Source organism: Onychomys torridus, chromosome 6 (genome assembly GCF_903995425.1).
Source record: "Onychomys torridus chromosome 6, mOncTor1.1, whole genome shotgun sequence".
In the NCBI taxonomy this organism is placed as follows: domain Eukaryota; kingdom Metazoa; phylum Chordata; class Mammalia; order Rodentia; family Cricetidae; genus Onychomys; species Onychomys torridus.
The window spans coordinates 69,089,334-69,096,219 of NC_050448.1; the positions used below are offsets into that span (position 1 = coordinate 69,089,334).

The 6,886-nt window shown below is 42.1% G+C and overlaps 1 pseudogene; it reads left to right on the forward strand.

The window, feature by feature from the left end:
* Window positions 1–1,920: 1,920 nt before the first annotated feature.
* LOC118586199 lies at window positions 1,921–4,448 on the forward strand (annotated as a pseudogene).
* Window positions 4,449–6,886: the final 2,438 nt, after the last annotated feature.

The window sequence follows — 6,886 nt, forward strand, 5'->3', positions numbered from 1 at the left end:
GAGAACAGGGTTGTTTTAATTACTCCTTAATAACATACTGTGTGTGGTCTTAAGAAAGTATACTACTGGTATGGTGAGATGCTAATGTTTAGAGCACTGACTGCTCTACTACAAGAACCAAGTTCAGTTCCCAGGACCCACATGGAAGATCTCAACTGTCTATTCCTCTAGTCCTAGGAAATCTTCTGGACTTTTCTGGTATGTGGCACACAATTGCTACACAAACATAAATGCAAACAGCCATTAAATAAGTAAATAAATAATAAACAAACAAATAAATACATACAATTTAAAAGAAAGTTCAGTAGTCTTTTTGAGCTGTTTGCAACATCTTTGAAAATCCATCTGTCCAGGCAGGAGGGGAGTCAGCTTTTACTGGGTTTGTCCCTGGTTCTAGGCTGGCCACACACACAAGTATAATGACAGCACACATTGGATTCTGTTACTAAAGAAGCAAAATAAAAGAAGACATGAAGTTAAGAGAAAGTGGGAGTATATTTGGAGGTGTTGGGAGGAACATGGATGAACAGAATCAAGATTTATAGTGTGCATGAGAGAAATTCTCAAAGAATTAGTAAGAAAAGTATATGGAAAATGGTAATCCAAATAAACCAATGAGAATTCAACATGATGTTAAGAATGTGTTGTGCTCCTTCACTGCCTGTCTCCTTTTTGGAAGCTTCTCAGTAAGCCATGGTGCTGACTACTCATCACAGGCAAGCACAAGTGACTCAGAACTTTACACACCTCATGAACACAGTAGTAAGAAATTGCAAAGAATGTTCCTGCAGTGATAATCTAACCTTTGCTCTTCTTTCTACCATAGCTTCTTTTTCCATGCTGGTAGGAGACGGTTGACGGTTGTTTTCTATGGAATGAGATATCTCATGGGCAGAGCCCATGATTCGTGCTCAGATGATGTGTTTCCCCTGTGAGTGATAGCTCCTTCACACAACTCTCCAGGAACTCAAGGGAGCACTGGGCTTACCATTTAACAATCTTTCAAGCAAATGAGAAGTCTAGAAGTGATCAAATACAGACTTTTCAAATGACAGATTTGAGGGAGTAGGGACCTGACTTTAATGACCTTAACCCACTGGTGAAGACACACATATGACACTTTTCAGCCACCTGTGGGTAGTCTAGGTACAGAAACAAAAAAATGAATAATTCAAAACCAACTGATACATGAACAATATTGAGGAATGAGCAACATTACAGCCAGACTTATGGAGGGCTAGGTTGGCAATTTCTGAGCTGATTGAATCATTGAACATATTTCAGTGCCTTTTAGGCATAGTGAGTCTCTCAAAAACATGAAGAACTCGAAAGAGACCAGAGATGTGGGAAGCATTTTACCACTCACTTTTTAGAAGGGGAAACATCCCTAAGCCTCTTCTTTGATATATAGCAGATATGTTCTGCAATGTTGGATAACCAGAATACTGTCTCACTTTTAAGGCCCAGCAGTGTAAGCATGCAAGTTCAAAGTTTAAAGAGGACAGAACTCACCAGTGGAGAATAAAAATTATGAAGTATTGAGAAGCTGAATCTTAGCAGTCAACAGGATGGAATTGACAAGCACTAAGGATTTTCTCATAGCACACCCTTAAGTGGATATAGAAGAATGTTTCCAAGAAGGATTATCTGAGGGGGAGGGGCAAGACCACCAATGAAAGTTGGAGCTATCTTGGGGACTATGAGTCTGGTTGGAATAAATGGCAGAAGAAGACAATCACTTTCATAAGTTCCTGCCTGGCTCTGCTTCCTGTTCACCATATGTGTGAATACTTCCACCCTGCCCTCCATCTTGTGAACACTGGGACCACTGACAGATAAGGAAATCACCCCTTCCTGGATCATGTTTATGGGAGGAATTAGTGTAAAATCCCTAGAAGAGTCAACAACAGCAGTCTAGGAATGGACACCATCCCTTATTTTATGGAAGATGAACCACAGTAAGCAAAGTACACTTGTGATGGTTATTCTTAGTTCCCAACTTAATTAGACATGGACTTAACTAAAACCCTAAAGTGGAGGTCACAACAGTGAGAAGTGTTTTGCTTCAGTTGAAGTGGGTAGATCCACTTAAAATACAGACTTGGGAAGTAAAAAGACACAAACATTTAATCCTGATCTCAGGGCCTGAAAACACACAACTTTAATCTAGATCTTGAGGCTGGCAGACACACCCTAAATTGGGCCACACCCTCTGCTGGAAGCACATAAAAGGACATGGAAGAAGGAAGTTCTTGCTATTTGCCCGTTTGATCTCACTTTGCAGTAATTCCATTCTTTCCCTGGCATTAGAGAGTATTTTTGTGGAATTCCAGCATATACTGAAGACCAGCAGACACATCTAACCTCTTGGAATGGATAAGTACTGTAATCTTGGACTTTCCCTTCATAGCTAGCCAATGTGGGATTAGCAGGACTGCAGCCCTAAGTCATTCTAATAAATCCCCTTTGTTAATATGAAGAAAGATTCATTACATATGTTCTGTTCCTCTAGAGAACCCTAGTACAACATTTTTGATATGAGTTTATAATATGTACCAAAATTTTCAAAAGTTGTGTATAATTGTCAAAACTAGATATATATTGACCTAATTTTCAATTTAGGAAAAAAATGGAGTGATATAAGATTCCCTAGCAGCCTAGACTGTCTTCTCTGAAACTAGTATTGAAATATGAATAGAAAATTTCAGAGACCCAACTTCCAGCCTCATAGAAGACAAACCAGAGGTGAAACAGAAACTAAAAATATAAACCCTGTCTGTTATTGCGTCTCACAGGGGGAAGAGGAAACAGTTGCCAGTTCTTCATTTTGGATCCAGTGGAACCTTCAAAGCACTAGCTGCAGGAGAAATGGCAAGAGCTGAGATAGCCCAGAGATGGGACCACACAGAAATCAGTGTTCAGGATTTCTCCTACAGGTGGACCATCAGCAACTTCTGTTTTATTATGGAGGAAATGCTGGAAAGCATTAGAAGCCCAAATTTCTCAATAGGAGCCAATGACAAATGGTGTTTGAGAGTAAACCCAAATGGAGTTGATGAAGAAAGTGCAGATTACCTGTCAGTTTACCTAGTGTCCAAAGAGGCATGTTTGGGCAAAGTTCTAGTTCTGGATCGTAAATGCTGAAGGAGAGAAAATGCAAAGTATGAGGAGTCCAAGAGCATTTAGGTTCCTGCCAGATGTGGAGTAGGGATTCAGAAAGTACATCCTTTGAAAACTCCTATGTACCTTGGCTTCTCCTAGATGATGGGCTCACCCTCCCCTGCAAGGTGAGCATGGTCCAGGACTCCTTCAGCATCTCTGACCAGAACAGGAAGCCAGGGATCCAAGATCCAAGGTGCACATTGGCAGATGAGCTAGGAGAGCTGCGGGAGAATTCCCAATTCACAGACAGCATGCTGCCTGGTGGTAGCCGGTCAGGAATTCCAGGCTCACAAGGCCATCTTAGCAGCCCACTCTCCAGTTTTCAGAGCCATGTTTCAACATGACATGGAGGAGAGCAGAAAGAACCGCATTGAAACCCATGACCTAGAGCCACAAGTCTTCAAGGCAATAATGGGCTTCATTTACACCGGTGTAGCAGGAATCTTAAAGAGTCTTAGTAATAACATCAAACTCAGGCCAGTTATTGGGGTGACCACTGGAAGATCAGAGAAGAACAAGCCACAGCTTCCTCACCTTGCCAGTTCCTCAGCTGATCCTGTTTCCTCAGACTGGAAGCCTCTCAGTCCTCATCCAGAATGAATCTCAGCTGAACTGTGCTGCTCAAAGCCTAAAAGCTTAATCAGCCAAATGCTTCTAGTTTCTCATCTTCACGTCTTATATATCTTTCTCTTTCTACCCTCACTCCCTGGGATTAAAGGCTCACTTTCTTGGATTAAAGGCATGATTCACCATGCTTGGCTGTATCCTTGTGGTCTTGAACTCACAGAGATCCAGACAAATGTCTACCTCTGGAATGCTAGGATTAAAGGTGTGAGTGCCACCATTTTCTAGCTTCAGTATCTAGTGGCTTTTCTGTTCTCTACCCCAGATGAGTTTATTGGGGTGTACAACATTTTGGGGAACACAACACTACCACACACCGGAAAGGCACCAGAACTTGACAGCATGGCAGCTGCTGTGCTGGCAGCTGCTGACAAGTATGGCCTGGAGTGTTTGAAGGTCATGTGTGAGGATGCTCTCTGCAGGGACTTCTCGTGGAGAATGCTGCCCAAACTCTCTTCCTGGCTGACCTCCACAGCTCAGGGCAGCTGAAAATCCAGGCACCGGATTTCATTACAGCTCATGCTTCTGAGATCCCTGAGACCTCAGGCTGGAAGACAATGGTGGGCTCATATCTCCACTTAGTGGCTGAAGCATGCCTTTCCCTGGCTTCTGCTAACTGCTCTTTCCTAGAGCACCCTATTAAACACTTGAAGCGATCTTAGGACCTGGTCTCCCAGAAGCAGCAGCCAGTGTTGTTACAAATGACACCTGGGTAGAGCATGGGATGTGTGGATCATTTCCAGTGAAACTAGGGAAAGTCAGAATGGTGGCTGAGTCATTAATACAGCTGTAAATGAGTTGAATGGCAGGTTGGGGGAGGGGGAGGTCTGGACTCTGATATAGTTTACCCAGCCTCTACCCTGTTACTGTACTGCTTTAATTTTTGTCCAATGAGTTGGAAACTGGAATTCATTTTAGTTGCTGGCCCTAAGCATGTTACAACAGGGTTTCTTTAGAGAAATCTTATGGATTGGACTGAGCAGAACATATATATGGTCATGGGCTCAGAGCAAAGGAGAAAACAAATATGAATATTTGATTACAAGAGAATTAGAAGAGAATGAAGACTTTATTTTCCAAACTCAGTTTGTGGGAGTGGAGAGATGACTCAGTTGCAAAAACAATTGTTGCTCATGCAGAAGACCATTGTTCAGTCCTTCCCTTGTCTCCATGCACACATCCATCTCTGCAGACCATACCTACCTAAATAAAATATCAAATGAATAAAAATTCTAAAATCAGCTTGTGGATACCAGTGGTGTTTCTGTTTGAAGAATCTTATTTTAGTCTATCAAGTTCTGCTCAGCTGTGAAAGTTTGTGCAGCAACCTTACTGCTACACACACATACACAAAAGTCAATGAAAGGATACCAAATGGAAATTCTGTTACACTCATAGATTGGTGCCTAGCCCAATCATCATCAGTTAGGATTTCTCCAGCATCTGATGGGAGCAGATATTGAGGTTCACAGCCAAACATTAAGCAGAACTCAGGGAACCTCAAGGAAGAGGGGAGGCCAGGATTGTAGGAGGGATCAAAGACATCATGTGAACAAATCTCATGAAGACTCACAGAGACTGAAGAGGCAATCACAGAGCCTGCATGGGTCTGTACTAAGTCCTCTGTATACATGTTGTGGTTGTTTAGCTCCGTGCTTTTGTGGGACTCCTAACCGTGGGATTGTGGGAAGTCTCTGACTTGTTTGTCCGGTCTTGGAAACCTTTTCTTCCTTCTGGTTTGGTTCCCCGAGGCTTGATATGAGTGTTTGTGCTTACTCTTATTCCATCTTCTTATGTTATGTTCATTTCATATCCCCAGGAGGCCTGTGTTTTTCTCAAGAGCAACAGAGGAATAGTACATCTGTGTGGAGTAGAGGGAGGGGAGACTATTTAGAATGTACTGTATGACATAAGAAAAAGTAAAAACAAAAAGGAAAAAATTACAAAAAGTTGGAAAGACATTTGAGGACAAAGTATTTGGACACATCCACAAAGGAACAAAGAATGTGAAGATTCTTTTGTCCCCTGTAAATGCCCATGAAACGTGCCATAAGCAGTGGAGGAGTTCAATAATCAAGTAGATAGGATGACCCGGTAGATGGACAGTCAGACTCTCCCCAAGCCATCCTTGGTATTGCCCCATATGCCCATGGTTAAAGAAGCCATCGTAGCTGTAATACAGGTTATGCATGAGATCAAGACTGACCTGGTCACAGCTGTTGCTAAATGCCAGATCTGCCAACAGCAGAGATCAGCACAGAGCCCCAGAGATGTTACCATTTCCCCAAGCTGAAAATCCAACAGCTTGGTGATAGGATGACTACTTTGTCCTTACAGAAGTAGATACCTATTGTAGTTATGGATTTGCCTTTCAAGCATATAATGATTTTACTAAAACTACCACACAGGGACTAACAAAATGCCCTGTCAATCACCATGTTATTTACACAGTATAGATTCTGACCAAGGTAAGGGAAGTAGTCCTGAGTGAAGCCACAACAAACATTCCATTGAACTGGAAGCTCAGACTTCTCCTAAGCCACTTTGAAGTTTTGATGTCCTTAATCCAACAGGCCAAAATGAAATAACAGTGTTAGGAGGGGTGATTGACCAAGATAAACATCAGGAAATTGGATTGCTTCTCCACAATGGAGTGAAGAAAGATTTACAACTGTCAGGCAGGGAATCCTTTAGGGCTCCTCAAGGTGCCACATTTTCCAATGATTAAAGATGATGAGAGACTCCAACTGCTTAATCCAGGTAGATGACAAAAGGTACAGACACATGAGGAATGAAGAAATATATCACAACTCCAGGAAAGGGGCCAAGATGGGTAGTGATATTACCACTGAAGGAGAGTAAAAACCACCAATGCAAATATTTTGGGTCAAACTAAATTAGCTTTATAGCTGCTATAATAGGTTTTCTCTCTACTCCCAGGTTTGAGAGAATAGCCAGGGACATAGGAGAAGTGGTTTTTTTTTTTTTTTTTTTTTTTTCAAAACAGGGTTTCTCTGTGTAGTTTTGCACCTTTCCTGGAACTCACTTTGTAGACCAGGCTGGCCTCAAACTCACAGAGATCTGCCTGGCTCTGCCTCCC